This window comes from Camelina sativa, chromosome 7 (assembly GCF_000633955.1).
Source record: "Camelina sativa cultivar DH55 chromosome 7, Cs, whole genome shotgun sequence".
NCBI classification, from domain to species: Eukaryota; Viridiplantae; Streptophyta; class Magnoliopsida; order Brassicales; family Brassicaceae; genus Camelina; species Camelina sativa.
The window spans coordinates 16,283,672-16,300,758 of NC_025691.1; the positions used below are offsets into that span (position 1 = coordinate 16,283,672).

The 17,087-nt window shown below is 33.9% G+C and overlaps 1 pseudogene; it reads left to right on the forward strand.

Annotated features, from left to right (window-relative positions):
- Positions 1,383-3,861, forward strand: LOC104701264 (annotated as a pseudogene).

Sequence of the window (17,087 nt, forward strand, 5' to 3'; positions counted from 1 at the left end):
TTTTTCTACAAGCATTCGCAACTACATGCACAACCAACAACAACATGCAACAATTTAACTTGAACTAAAACAACCGTTTTAACAAGTTTTATCTTATTGGGCCTGGCATGCATCCTTTTCCCTTAACCCCTCATGATTCTCCGAATCACAACCACTAAGGCATGCGATCAGATAACACTCAAAGCCACACCGTCGTGTAAACAGCCTCGGCCAGGGTAGTGAGCCCAGTAACCTCCGAGCTCTTCGTAACCAACCCTACACACACACGAACATGGGTTGCATGTCGCGGCTGTATGTGGTACGGAATGGGAAGGATAACAATACCAAATCTTACAACGCTTAGCCGGAATTTCTCGTGGACTAAGACGCCTTAAGACTTCACCGAAAATTAATACTTGAGTTTATATGGTTTTTAAACTCATAAGTTTACAAGTATCTTAACTAGTTAACACCCTTGTCACTAGACCATTTCGATCTAGTAACCGATGTAACCTCACGCGCATGCATTTAAACAAGAAAAATACCAACGACATTTCAAGTAAATGCAACTAAATGCTTCATGCAAACTGCGCACTAGATGGATGTCTTTAATTCCCCATCTAAGCCGGCGAAATATGTGCCTGAACTCACAGTAAACCGTCGATGATTCAGACTCCTTCGACGCTGCTTCTCTCGCGGCACACTCGGATCTTCTTCTTCGGTTAGAATCGATTTCCTTATCGATTTAACCTTGGCCGGTTGTCGATAGTCTCAGCTTGCTCCTCTCTTCTTCTTCTCTCGGCGGCAACTCTCTTCTTCTCCACCTCGCGAACCCTCTCTTCTTTCTCTTCTCTTTCGCTCACTTTCTCTCTCAAATTTTCTCTCCTTACCCCCTTGATGACTTATGCGAAAATGAGAGGGATGGAGGCTTATTTATAGAGGGTTTAGGCGGTGGTCGGCAACCAATGCATGTGGAGCGCTCTCTCCTCCTTAGTCGTCATTAGAGCATGAAGGAACACATGGAGGAAAATTGAGCTTACACCTTGCTTCCACTAAGTTTACTTGATTTCTTTAATCCACCCACTAAACTCCACTAACCACCTTTGATTATTTAATTTCTCCACTAACTCCCAATAGATTAAATTAATCCTCCATCTTGAATAAATTAATCCTCCATTAGTGGGTTCCTTCCCACCTTGAATTCGCGTCCGCGTACGTCCTTGGTCGTTCAGCGTTCGGCCGGTACATTCTGACGCGTACGTACGTCCGGTACGGTACATGGTACATGGTACCACTGGCCATCTCTTGATTCGTCCAGAATTCTTCGGACAGTACTTTTGTAATTCTTCTACTCTCCTCTCTTGCCTTCCATTTGTGTCCCTTGCGCGTCCTTGGACCAGGGGTTTTTATTTTAAATTTCACCCGTTGGTGAGGGTCATTACAACGTCTGTCTCTGCGTCGTTGTTTAATTAATTTCACATGGACATGGTCAACGACGAGTTCTTTATCCTTCCCCAAGTTTTTCATTTTGATCCATCCAAAGTTTATTGATTATCTCAAAAATAGTTTTGATCATGGCAAAGGGTTTCTCGTTGGTGCCTAGAGAAGATCTAGAAGAAGATCAGACGACTTATTATATGTCAACAGAGATGATGAAGAAGGTTAGCTCCATGGCTGCTCCAATGGTAGCTGTGGCTGCTTCTCAGTACCTCCTTCAAGTTATCTCCATTGTTATGGCTGGTCACTTGGACGTCCTCTCTCTCTCAGCCGTGGTCATCGCAAGTTCTCTTACCAATGTCACCGGCTTCAGCCTCGTCGTAAAATCCTCCTCCTCTCTCTTTCTCATTTTTCTAACTTCTCCATAGGACAACCTTGGTCAAAAAATAAAAAGATTAAGATCACCAAATTTTTTAATTTACTTAACTTTTTATCTTATTTTTATAATAGTTTTATCTTTAGGACCACCAAATGTTTCTGTTTCTTTAAAAGGTATTGTGAATTATGAATTTTAAAACACCTACCTGCTGACTTAGATGGTTAGTTTGGATTGGCAGGTGCGTTAGAGACACTATATGGTCAAGCTTTTGGAGCAGAGCAATTTAGGAAAATCAGTGCATACACTTACAGCTCAATGCTATGTCTTCTCTAGTTCTGCTTCCCAATCTCACTTTTGTGGGTTTTCATGGACAAACTCTTGGAGCTTTTTCATCAAGATCCTCTCATCTCTCAGTTAGCTTGTAGATACTAAATCTGACTCATACCAGCTTTATTCGGATACTCTGTCCTTCAATCTATGACTCGGTTTTTCCAGTCACAAGGATTGGTTCTTCCTCTTTTCTTGAGTTCTCTTGGAGCTCTTTGTTTTCACATTCCCTTTTGTTGCCTTCTTGTCTATAAACTGAGTTTTGGAATCATTGGCGCCGCCTTGTCCATAGGAGTTTCGTAGTGGTTCAACGTAATTTTGCTTTGGGTTTTCATGAGACGATCTGCTCTATATCGTGAAACTATGAATCTTCAAGCGCAAGAAATCTTTTTGAGCATGAAGCAGTTCATCACCCTTGCGATACCTTCTGCTATGATGACTTGGTAATAAAACCCCTCTTAACACTATAAAGCTTCTTGGTTTTGTTCTTTATTGGGGGATTCATGATCTTTGATCTTCTATGGACTCCTAACTCTGTTTTTTTTTCTTTTTCTTTTGTTGTGTGTAAGTAAAGCCTAGAATGGTGGTCTTTTGAGCTTCTTATACTGATGTCTGGACTCTTACCGAACTCAAAGCTCGAAACATCGGTGTTCTCCATATGGTAATGCACATATATCACTTTCTAAGAATTCTAACTTAAGCCTTCTTATTCAAACAACCTTTTGATCGTTCAGTCTTTATTCTTTGGACAGCCTAACAATGTCGTCACTGCATTACGTTCTGGTGAATGCAATAGGAGCAGCCGCGAGGTTTTATTGATTTCCTATTGTTCATAAGAATGTATGTTTTTTTTTGTGCTTGGAAAATTTCTTAGAAACTATGTTTTTTCTTATAATAGCACACATGTCTCAAACAAGCTAGGATCTGGACATCCAAAGGCAGCTCGAGCCGCAGCTAATTCTGCGATTTTTCTCGGCGTTATTGATGCAGCGATAGTAAGCATCACTCTGTACATCTACAGAAGAAATTGGGCTTATATATTCAGCAACGAGAGTGAAGTCGCTGACTATGTAACTCAAATCACACCCTTTCTCTGCTTATCCATTGGTGTTGACAGCTTCCTCGCCGTACTCTCAGGTAAACAATTCACATTAAACGAAAGTCTGTAGACACTAGAATTGTACAGACCAAAACATTTACATATGTTACTTGACGATCAAGAAAGCTAAATTTATCTGTTATGAGAAACCCTAAATTTTCTTGCTTCTTCAGGTGTTGCTAGAGGAACAGGGTGGCAACATATAGGAGCTTATGCAAACATAGGATCGTATTATCTGGTCGGGATCCCAGTGGGTTCAATCTTGTGTTTCGTTGTGAAACTGAGAGGGAAAGGACTTTGGATCGGTATATTGATTGGCTCTACTCTACAAACTANTTATTTTTTTTTTTTTTTTTTTTACTCTACAAACTATTGTTCTTGCTCTTGTCACTTTTTTTACCAATTGGGAACACGAGGTATAGCTTTGTTTTTTTTTTTTTTTCTGTCTTATTGATTTACCTTTTTTGTTTTTTTTTCCTTGTTTTTCTAGTGTTTTGACTTTTGTTTCGATTTGGGATTTTAGGCAGCGAAGGCTAGAGACAGAGTGATCGAGATGACACCACAAACCGACCAAGTAAGGGAAAACATATTAGAAGAGGATGTACAAGTTTTGTTAAAAGATATTTCAGAAAATGTGTAAAATCACGTAACCGTACTAGTAGTAATTAATATTGTCCGGTTAATTTAATAATGGCTGTTGATCAGCACTCAAAATTTGGATGTGTTGACTAATAAAATTTGAGAATTGAGACGCAACATAATTTTATTAAACAAATTATAAAAGCTATACATACATATATCGTTGACTTTTTAAAAGGAGGTATGCACAAACATTCTCAGAAATTGCCTGTGTTGACCAGTTTTAAATCTTTTGGCTCTTTGTTGTTATGAAATTTTCTTTGTGTAAGCATTTTAATTCTTTTATTAGGTACCGATGGCATCTTCATTGGTGAGATACTTTCCAAAGTATCTCATCTAATATAATTCTATTTAATATAATTTAGATATGCCATTAAATTTTAAGTTATTGTAAAAAGTTAAACCAATTAGAAAGAATTGTGTTAAATGGGGCATCTTTATCGTGATAAAAAATTGAAGAGAAATATCCTAAAATAGCATCATTCTATGGGGAAAACGGCTAATTCCTCCCTGAACTTAGTTGCTTTATCGTATTCATATACAGATATTTGGAATGTGCCTAAAACTACATGAACTTAACTAAAATTTGAATTTTCCACATGAACTATCGAAATCAAGCCAAAACCATAAAATCGAGTAACGGTGTTACTGTTCCGTTAATATATGATGACTGGATGCCACACTGGACCCTTGAACGACGTCGTTTTATTGTGTTAAGAAAAAAACTGAAGTAAAATAAATTTCAAAAACTCAAAGATCGAACCATAGAACTCTAACGCACGTGAGCAGGCGATTTAGCAGCTGAACTATAGTAACAAATAGTACAACTACAAACATATATATACTTATACGATGCAAATTAAAAAACTAAGAAAAATAAAAGCTTATCCTTTCTTCTCCCCCCCCCCCCCGATCTTCGTTTTCTTGTTTCTACGCACTTCTTTCGCGGCGTCTTCAACAATTGGGATATTTATGACGATTAAGTTTTCTTAATTTCAAATTAGGATGTCATATATCAACTGCAGAGGTTAATTTCAAATTAGGATGTCAAGAGCTGAGATATTTATTACCCAATTCAATTTCAGTTACAATTTGTTTTTTTATAAAATCAAGTTCAGCTATTAAGGATCAGATTTTATACATGATTTTAATCAATTTTGATCTAAACTAACAAAAAAATCCCAATTCTTAATCCAATCCATGAAAAATCAACAATCACAGTCGCAATGTTATCGGAGAAGAGAAAACAAAAGCAGAGAAAAGGGTTTCCTTTTCTTTTATAATTTCTGCGTTGTCTTAGATATATTTTTTATCCATTTCATATTTAACAAAAAGTTATGGTAGTTCAGCTGGTTTTATGGTTGGTTGTGAGTATTAGAGGTCGGGGGTTCAACTGCCGATTATGAACAAATTGATTTTTTTTTCTTAAAACAATAAAGTGATATTTGCACCCATACCCACTTTCTATCAAACTTCTTTCACTTACACCTACTTTCAATACTCTCTATACTTTTCTAAATTTTTTGCTTATGTGTCTTTTTATTATGACCAAACTGCCCTACAACTAATATTGGATAACTTAGAACTAAGAATTACTTCTTTTATATGAATGAAGCACTACCATTAGATCATAACCGTATGTAATATCTGAGGGATGTGGTTTGTTGGAGAAAAAAAGTAGAAATGGTCGATGGTGTCCTCCCCCCCCTTCTCTCTCCTCTCTTCTCCTTCATTCTTTCTTTCTTTCTTTATTTCTTGTCATTTGTGTAGCTATTCTCAATAAATTATATATTTTTTTGTACAATAGATTATAATTGCATTTTATCTATATTTTAAGATGCATTTTGCTATATTTTAGGTGAAAAAAATTATATATTATCCATTTTTAGCTGAACATTTGTTCATTGATAAGTGGATTGTAAATTATGGTGTAGTTTATGGATATTTATTTATGTTTGAACATTTAAAAAACATATGAGAACCTAATTAATAAAAAAATTTATGGCTTGATAAATTAGTTATGAATAACTAAATTTCAAAAAATAATATAATTATTCAAGTTCATTGATGAAATTTATTGACAAGTTTGTTGCATGTTCAAACATCACTATAGTTTAGGGTTTAGACTATTTAGTGTCTATGTTTTGAGTTCAGGTTGTATGGTCTAAGGTTCAAGGTGTATGATTTAAGAGTTAAGGTTAAAAGTTTAGGGTTTAAGTATGTGGATGGTGTGTCTATATTTTTAGTTCATGGTTTAAGATTTAGGGTTCAAGTTGTAGGGTTTAGAGTTTAGGATTTAAGGTTTAGGGTATAGGGTTTAGGTTTTTGGGCTTATATGGATTCAGTATCTATGTGGTGTTATGATTACGAGCTAAGGATATATCTAACCAAATTTTAGTGGTGGAGAGTGTGAATGAGCTTTAAAGTAAACCCTAAACATCGTGATGTTTTTGGGTTTAGAGTATGACTTATGTTGATTTAGGGTTTAGGATACAACGACAACATTAAATCCATATGTTTATGGTTATGTGTATACCAATCGAATTTGTTGGTTCTAAAAATTTAGGGTTTAGGATATAACGACAACATCAAATCCATATGTTCATGGTCATGTGGATACCAATAGAATTTGTGGGTTCTAGAGATTTAGGGTTTAGAATACAACAGACAACATCAAATCCATATGTTCATGGTCATATGGATACCAATAGAATTTGTGGCTTCTAGAAATTTAGGGTTTAAGATACAACGACAACATCAAATCCATATGTTCATGGTTATGTGGATACCAACAGAATTTGTGGGTTCTAGAGATTTAGGGTTTAGGATACAACGACAACATCAAATCCATATGTTCATGGTCATGTGGGTGCCAATAGAATTTTTGGGTTCTAGAAATATAGGGTTTAGGATACAACGACAACATCAAATCCATATGTTCATGGTCATGTGGATACCAATAGAATTTGTGGGTTCTAGAGATTTAGGGTTTAGGATACAACGACAACATCAAATCCATATGTTCATGATCATGTTGATACCAATAGAATTTGTGGGTTCTAGAAATTTAGGGTTTAGGATATAACGACAACATCAAATCTATATATTCGTGGTCATGTGGATACCAATAGAATTTGTGGGTTCTAGAGATTTAGGGTTTAGGATACAACGACAACATCAAATCCATATGTTCATGGTCATGTTGATACCAATAGAATTTGTGGGTTCTAGAAATTTAGGGTTTAGGATATAACAACAACATCAAATCTATATATTCATGGTCATGTGGATACCAATAGAATTTGTGGGTACTAGTAACACATGAACATAAATGTGGGTATTAGTAACAATATCAAAGTTTGTTATCTAATCCATAACACATGACCATAAATGCGGTACTAACAACACATCAAATCCATATATTTGTAGTCATGTGATACCAACCGAATTTGCGAGTTATAAAGATTTAGGGTTTAGGATACAATGACAACATCAAATCCATATGTTCATAGTCATGTGGATACCAATATAATTTGTAGGTATTTGTAACAGATCGAAGTTCCTTAAAACTTATCCAAATGGATAACTACTTATGAATGCAATATTTTGTTAATCCATTATACATCTAATTTAAGCTTAAAGTATGTGGACAAACAGTCTATTTCATATTGAAAACTTAGTTAAATAAATTCATTAATTTCTAAATTATTTAATTAATTTAGTTTGGACTTATAAATTGTTGATTTGACTATGAAGACTAATTCAATTGTATTTGATTTAGATTAATCTCATAAATTATTATTTTTTTGTGGAAAGAAAAATATTGAAAAATGCAAAAAAAATATTTATTTACAAGTTTCTTAAATTTTTTTTTGTGAACAACTAAAGTTACTAAACTTAAATATAGTAATGAAAAAAAAAATGTTAAAGAAACAAAATATTAAAAGAGAAAGAGATAGTAGAGTGAGAAATGAGAAAGAAAAAGAAAAAGTATAAAAGAAAAAGGTTAGTTTAGTTGGAGGGTGTAAATTGTAATTTGACATAAGAAAAGTATAGTGATAGTAGAAAGTGAGTGTGTGTGTGTTAATAGTTTAGGAGAAAGTGGGTGTAAGTGCAAAATTTCCAACTATAAAACGACGTCGTTTAAGCGTCCAATGTGGCATCCAGTTATCATATATTAACGGAACAGTAACACCATTACTCGATTTGATGGTTTTGGCTTGATTTCGATAGTTCATGTGGAAAATTCAAATTTTAGTAAAGTTCATGTAGTTTTAGGCACACTGCAAAGATCTGTGTATGAATACGATAAAGCAACTAAGTTCAGGGGGGAATTAGCCGTTTTCCCTCATTCTATGTTTTTCTTCCAAAATTAGCACACACGCTCAAGTTTTCCAAAACTAGCATTTTTATTTTTTTAATGTTTCTTTAAATTAATTATTAAATTTATAACAAAAAGAAGAAAAATTATATTCTCTCATTCTTCTTCTTCTTTTTCACCAATCATATTTGGGATTAACGACGAATAAGTCAGATTTGGGGAAACTGTAAAATTAGTAAGTGGAGAATTGAGATTTTGGGTTTCTCTACGCATGTCTCTGCTCTCGAATCAGAGTCAACAGATCTCTCAGAACTTGTCACCGAGAAAGATAAATAAATTGCCGAGCTGCAATCTCATGTTGAGTCTCTCTATGCTTCACCGACGAAGTTTTTGGTGAAGACAAAGCTTCTGGTGACCAACAGTGGATCAGAGAATTAGCAAGCTCGATTTGGTAGGAAATAGAGATCGATTCTAATGCAAAAAGGTATGTCTTTTCACATCCTTCTCTGCAGTTTGCTTTACAACTCTGGGAATGTATAAATTCGGAGACTTTCCTAGAGATTCTTAGTTTGGATATTTACTGTGCTATGAAGGATTTGATGTTCAGTCTCTACATGTTTCAGTAGATTATAAGAAGCTTGATTTTGACTACCAGTGTGATTTAGATATTTGGAAAAAAAAAGTTGATTTTTCTTTGTTAGTTTCATTTGGTTTATGTAGTTTTTGTTGATTGGATTAGAACTGGAGAAGGAATCAACCAACGATTAAGCATAAGATGTGAACCAGCGCAGTGGATTTTGAAGTCTTGTAAGTTACTTTAAGTAGTTCTTGTAAAGAGAGAGAGAGAAAATCAAGGGCATATATTGTTCTTCACATAATAAGATGTGACCAACAGTTTGATCGGAGAAGACTAACAACACCATTTGTGACAAGCTTGGTGTGCCAAAGATCCTAGGTAAAGCCATAATTTGGGAATTAGAGTGTGTGTGCTTATGTGTGTTGGCCTTCAAGGCTTATGTGACTGCTTGGGTTATGTCTCTTAACAGGTTGGGTGAATTGTTTTGCTCATGCTGGTGACACAGTCTTGGAAGTGGCAGGAAACACAATGATGCAGGTGGGTTCTCTCTCTTTTTGGTTTGTCCATGCTTCTTTCTTACAATGCTTATGGATGTTAAAGCCTTGTGAACTGGGATGTTTTTTGCAGGTAAAGCAATTCAAAACTGAATTTGTGTCAGCAAGTAAACTGAACATAATAAATGGTTCGAATGACTCCAATGGATTTCCACAACGATCAGGAACTCTCAACAACTCAAACAACGGTAGCCTTGTGAACTGAGATGTTTTTTTTATGAAAGCTATCACGAATTTTAAAGGATCCTTCCTAAACATCATTCAATTCTTCCTAAATAATTTTGTTTGCATCCAGATTGGTGTGTAACCTATATTAATGTTTATTGTTATACTTTCTGCAAATGAACAGCTTTGCTTACTGGTTACACTCTTTTATTCTTTTCGTAATGTCAAAGAGCTCACTTTTTCTATTTTGTTTATGAAAGTTGTCCTAAATTCTATAGAATTATTCCTAAACATCACTCAGTCTTTCATGAATAAATTTTCATTTATGAAAGCCCAATATGACAAAGATTACTCCATCAGTGGAAGGTAAAGATTTCATTTTTATTTTATTTTTGTGCATATTCTGATGTTTTCCAATGTCCAGATTTTTTTGTGAAGGTCTTACTTAAGTTCATCATGAACTCTAAAATTTTTATGAAGCTCATCCTCAAATTCAAGGACGCTTTCTTGAATGTCATGGATTCCTTCCTGAATTTTCAAAGAGTGTTAGGTGCTGGTTTTTGAAGTTGCAAGAACATGAGAAAAAATTCTACGAGCTATCAACAAAAATTTGAATTGTGTAAAGAAGCATATATGAACAATGATTTTATGAAAATAAATTTGAATTCATAAAACAAGAAAACATTCAATATAAAAACTCAGCATTACTACAAAAAAAAAATTGAATAACATACAGAGAAATATAGTATATGTGGTTGCAAGCTAAACACAAACACATACAACAAAGGAAGAAAAACCTATAAAGCCAAAAAATCTTTTAGTGTCCTCATGAAATGCTAACTTTTTATGAAAGTCATCTTGAAGTTTAAGGAAGCTTTCCTGAATTTTGCGGAATCCTTCCTAAATTTTCATAAACCTTTGACTCTGAAAATTCCGGCAACCACTTCAACGCTACAGCTTCAATCATCACATGAACAACAAAATTACCCAACTATCAGTCACATTACTTGTAAACTTAATCCCAAATCTGCCTTTCCTCACTAAAATCTTTTTGATAATCTCTTTCGTCAATTTTCTCCTAATCTCAAGCGTCTTAAATATCATCTCCCTCTCACTCTCTCCGTCGTTATCACCATTAGAGTGAGAAAATTACGAATCGAAGGAAGAGAGGAAGCAACATCTGCATCATAACCAGATTGAGCGTAGATTGAATCAGAAAACTGTGGAGCTCTTTAGGTTAAAAGAGACAGCTTGAGTAGCTTAAAAATGCCAAGACTTCCAAATTCGACATCCGCACTCATCGGCCATAGGCTTAACCTTCACAATAAAACAAAACTACCAAATCAATATCATTCTCGATGATTGAATTGATACACAAAACGAAAGAGGAAGTGTACCCACTAGAGAGAAGAGAACCGAATCCTGTTATGGAGATCCAATTATCCGATGCGAGAAGCTTCTCAAAATCAGATTTATCTTCCAATTCGATCACATGCGACAGCTCGGAACTGCGGATGTCAGCAGACATGAATGCTTCAATTGATCGCCGGCGATTTTGTCGAAGCTCCGATCTCATGTAAACACTCAACAATGAGACGACGGAGATATGTAGAGAAGAGGTACGTGATTTTCACTTGGGCTAAGAAAGCGCGTAAGAATTGATAATGAATTGATAATTTTAGTATTTAATATTTAATTAAATATGTGTGCTAGTTTTGGAAAATATGAAAGTGTGTGCTAAACTTAAAAGAAAAACTTAAATTGGTGCTATGTTTGAGAATCTCCCAAAATTGAAACCAATAAGAAAATAATAGATAAGTTTGAGAGGGTTTCAAAGATATCTCTTGTAGAAGATATTCTTTTTTTCTCTCTCTCCAGAATATCTTAAATTTTTATATTAAAAATGTACTACATACACTAATAATATATGCGATAGAAGTGGTCTTAGATAACAATTCTTATATAACGAAGAGAAGTGAAAAAATTAAACGTGATTTTGATAAAAATGTACGACGTCAAAAAATTTCCTACCCTTACACTTTAGAGTCCCAACCTTCCAACAAACACTCAAGTCGTCAAGTGCTCTATTTCATAGGTGAACTTTACTAAGCAAGAGTTGCAATAGTGTGGGATTTAGTCGGTGGAGGAATTTATTGTTGTGGGCCAACTCAACTCACTCTGGAATTTCTACACTATCGGCTGACCCAAGGTCTTCAAGGGGAGGTAAGTGTTTTGTTTTCGATCATTTTATGTTTATTTCATGATCATACTCATTGTAGTTATAAATATGAGACTAACTAATAATTGTTCCATAATTGATAACTAGAATGATTATGTTCATGAAATAAACATAAAATGATTGAATGCAAACACTTAGTGTTCTGAAGGTTGGGACGCTAAACTAGTTATAAAATATGAAGCTAACTTATAAATGGTTGATTCGATGTGTGTGGCGGAAGATCTAGGAACGGGAAGGCTTCACGAGGCAGCTATGGCCGTTTTCTCGACTGGCTATCCTTTGCTAGGGGACGACAAGAGCTTCTGGCGGATTTTCAACCGGTTTCTCCTCGTGACTCATGGTCTGCGTTTGGTGAGTCTGTTTCAAATCTACCTCGAACATGCCACGTTTGGTGTTCCGAAGATCGTGTTCTTCTTCGATCATCTCCACTAGAGTTAAGTAGTTTAGATACCCCCATTAAAATCATAATACAAATCTGAAAAGGTATGAAAGAAAAGTGAGAGAGGTATAATAAGAAACCCATCTCACACTTATCACTTTTGTATTGATCTGTTTTTTTTAACAAATTCAAATTAACTGAAATAACTAAATGTTATTATTTTAATGAGCGTGGATCTTAACAAATGGATATGCTCTAAACCTAAACATCATAGTCACCCTAATCTACCATATCGAAAGGCTTTTGAAAGACTATACTTATTATTAATGAGTCATTTAATCCCCATTAAAAAGACAAAAAATCAATAAATATTCTTATATAATTATGCAAAAGAAGTTTATAAACAAGGAGAAAAGAAGTCTAGATTACATAAAAATAATCAAGATTCATACAAAATCTAAAAAGACAGTAGAGTATTGCAAACTAGCATGCGTACGGTTTAGTGTATTTAGAATTGCTCAACAATAAAATGATGGGTCTTCTAGGGCTCAGCGTGGGATAAGCATGCCGCTGGAGGGAAGTCGATGTGGACCATGTGGTCATAGGGGTTTCTACAAACTGCCGGGAGTAACCACTGGAAGATAAGAAAGTTATAATGTATATATCTCACATCGACGTTGTCATGACTCATGCCATTGCAGTCATAGCGACGTCGTCATGGTGGTGGTGTCGCCATGTGACCACTGGGTTTCGGTCTCATTCTTCAAATCGTTCTCTTGATATTTACCTTCATCTCATTTGGCTCCTTTAACTTCCTTTTGGTCTAAATGCACCACAAAACACCCGTTCTTCATGATCCCACTGTATACACTTAATAAGCACAAATACACACCTAAACATGTCTAAATGCAACCACCGGTGCAGTGGGCTAGTGGTTTAAGTGCAGGAGTTGGATCCTTGTGCTCCCTAGTTCGATTCCTGGTAGGAGGGATGCTTTACGCCATGTCATAAGGTATTAGTAAAGACTGGTCCCGGGCCATAGGGAGATTAAGGCCCAGGCCCGAACTCCTTCTAGTTAACAAAAAAAAAAAAAAACATGTCTAAATGCTATACGAAACCGGTGAAAACGAGATGAAAAAGGTATAAACCTACTTAAACCATGAGACATTATATATGACACAATTGAAAACAAAAAAAATGGCACAATTGAAAATTAAAAATATAATCCGGCGACGTAAAGCGACTTACTTACTTTGGAGCTAGTATATTTTTTTAGTCGGGTCCATTGGTTTATACAGTTTGTTGAACTCCACACACATGAGAAGGATTTTTAAAATTGTGCCACAGGAAAAAGCAAGCTGTCTTACCATCCGCCCACAAGCTCCTTTGCAGGGCGTGACAATTGATTGAAGTTTTGTGATACTTTTATATGATTAACAAAACGAAAAAAATCCTATAATATATATATATATATATATATATATATATATTACTATTAGAGAAGTTATTTTTCTAAATTATATTCTTTAAGTTTCACTATATATCTCACAATTCCCCAAAACAAAACAAAAATAAAAACAACTTAAAAAACAATTTTTGTATGTACGTATTACGCATATGCCAACACTAAATCGATCTTTCAAAACTTTAATAGAGACTATCGATTTCTAAAATCAAATCTCATTAAAAAAATTTCCCTAATTTTTGTTCAAACTTTTTCTTTTGTTTTTTTTCGTTTTATTAAAAAGCTGAATCATCACAGAAAGAATGTTAAACAGACTCACCTATAGTCATATCTTGTGGTAGACCTTCATAGAAGAAAAACAAAAAAAAGTATACCAATAAAATACGAAACTGGCATGTGTTTTGAGTTTTATACATTCAGAACTGTTGTGGATGTAATATTGAATTTTATATGGATTATTAAGAAGAGAATTATTTAAAAACTTCTCTAGAAAAGTGGGGAGGTGATAAGGTCCCGATCAGAGTTTACAAGAACAGAAGACTAAATAAAAGATGATGACAGAAGGCTAGAGAGCACAAAGGAGTGAGATGCAAAGAAACTGCTCCGAATTGTATCTCATCATCTGTGCTCTCTATCTTCTGTCAACACTATCAATGCCTCCCAAATCATTAGAAATCAGTATTTTGATTTGCGCTTGGAAAACAAATATGGCGTACTAAAAGAACCTGAAACAAACCCCTGATGGACATCAAGAAGTACTCGTTTTGAAAAAGAACAAGTTTGATGATCCTATGACTCAAGATCTTTTAGTGTATAGGCGTATGTATGGGTGTACAGAAATACCAAAAAGAGTTGTTGATGAGATGATGATGATGGTGAGATTTCTTGAAGTCACTATTTATAGACGCATAGAGAGCAGCAAGATGACTTCTCCGCGCTCCAACTGATCAATTGGTATTTTTGTTTCAGCAAGTTTGGAATAATGTTGTAATGGATTGGTTCCTTTGGTATATACAGCTTTCAAATTCTATTCTTGAATGGAAAAAATAATCTTATATTCTTGTTGAAAGAAAAAATTATTATCCCCGCCCGGTCAATGTCCAAGCTCAATACTATTTTGGTATTATCTACCTGTTTNTTGCTATATAGTTTTACTTCTTCTTCTTCTTCTTTTTTTTTTTCCAGTTTATACAGCTTTACTTGTTTTGTTTTCTTTCCTTTTGTCAAAAAAGCTACTTTGTATCTGAAAAATATACTTATATAATTCAAGAATAGGTAGATAGTGCCAAATAAAGCCAATGTATGTATAACAATTTTGGTATGTATTTTTTGAACAATGTTGATTTTGGTAGAACAATGAGTCTCGCGGTAATGGACGGCAGCTTTAGCTTAGATTTTCAATATGGATTTATATTCGTTGGTCCAATCAATTTTTAAGGTTGAATTAGGGTTTTCTAATTATACTCTTGTATTTCTTTCTTCCCACTGTATTTTATTTTATCAATTTGTCCACCAATAACACGATCTCAGTTACCCATGAAAATTAGCAAGTTTCAATTAGTTTTCTAAGACTATATTAATTACAACATTTCCAATATATTTCATTTTGTCCATGAGACATGGCTTTGATAGTTACAATCTGGCCCTGAGACTAAAATTCAAGCCTAGTTGGCATATTAGGCAACGTAAAAAAAGAGACGAGATGATTGAGCATTGTGGTTTTTACTCGATTTAATTCATAGGGCGAGATCGAATTGAACCGGATCATAAGATATATATTTATTTCATAAGATATATCAACTACATATAATGCTGATTTTTTTTTCTTTTAAATTGATGAATATTATTACTGGCTTAAGAATATATTTTCTCTAATCCAGCTGTAACTGTAGTATGTGGGTCTAACTCAACTTCATAGTTCCGCACAGATATATATATATTTCTGTCCATTCATGTTTAGTTATGTATCAGAGTTTTAAGGGACTGCATTTTTTTTTTCATTTCAAGAAAATAGACTTTAGCAGACAGCAATAATATAGACTGATTAATCCTACTTTAATTAAGCTACAGATATGTTTTTAATTAATCAGATCGATTCATATCTATATAAACTATTTTTCTTACTAGTTTAACCAATTAACAAAGAAAGAGATAAAGTATGAATCGGCTCTCTTCTCTTGTCTTGTCATACAGTTGCCCTAAAAACATATGGGTCGAGTAAATGGGGTTGACTGCTTTGTTGCGGTTTTGTTTTGTTTTTTATTGGTTTTGCTTTTGTTTCCTTGGTCGATAGTCGCTCATTTGTAATTGTACATGTTATTTCTTGTGAAGATATATAAATCCTCTAGTATAAAAACATTTCACACATTTAATAGTATAATAGGGTTTTTATAACCCTGCATACACATTTAAAAAGAAATTTTCCCTTCTATTTTTTTCTAATAAACTTACAAGTTACAATGTTAAGCAAGTTGAGCTAAGAACCCCCAAAAAAGAGTAACTAATGGCCCCAAGACTAAATTCCCACAGTGGGAAAAGAACTAATTCACAAAAATATATTGATTATTTTGTATCAGGCTTACAATTGATGTGGTAAGAACATCATTTTTAAAAACTAGATTTTCAATTATTATAGTATTAGATTATATAATTCAAATATATATATATATATATATATATATATATCAAACACCAAAGGTAAATGTTTTTGCACATATACATATAGCTTCAGGTCCATAGTTAGAAAGTATTTACAACCTAAACTAGCCATTTATGGATAATAAATTGAATGTTAATTTTGAAGAAAAAAAGAATATTAGGGTTAATACAATTTTTGTGGTATTTGTGTGTGTGTGGTGAGATCATGGATGATGGATGCAACAAGAACATAGCCAATAGAAGAAAAAAAAGGTGAAAAGGGAACAAAGAATCCGACAGAAACAGTGTCTTATCCTCATCTCTTCATTTCTCTTTGGGGAAAGCATATTCTTACTTGTCGCTTCCCTATAGCTTCTTCCTTATTCTCTTTTGCTTTTCTCAACCCTATCTCCATTCCTTTTTCTTCGCTACACTATTCTCCACTCACTCCATTTATTCTTTTAAATTTATATTATATAAGTATAATAATTAAATAATTAACCTAATAAAATAGGAAAATTCTTTAAAATATTATAAAAATAATTTTGTTTCTAAATTTAATATATCATCTCTCAAGTTTCAAAAATAGCATAATGGTTCAAAATTAAACCTTAAACCCCTTAAACTCTACCTATTAAACCCTACTACTTAAAACTATATCCTATGTAACATAGTCAACCAAACTTAAAAAAAGTTCTGAAATATATTTAAGTATTGTAATCATATCAACTAATACTATTTTTAAAAATTGGTATAATAAATTGTAATTATCCACAAAACTTGTTTTAGTACAATTTTAAGATATTTCTCATAAACAAATATTCATGAGATATTATTGTACATAATATTTATCTATACAATTATATCATCACCACCACACCACTGTTCAC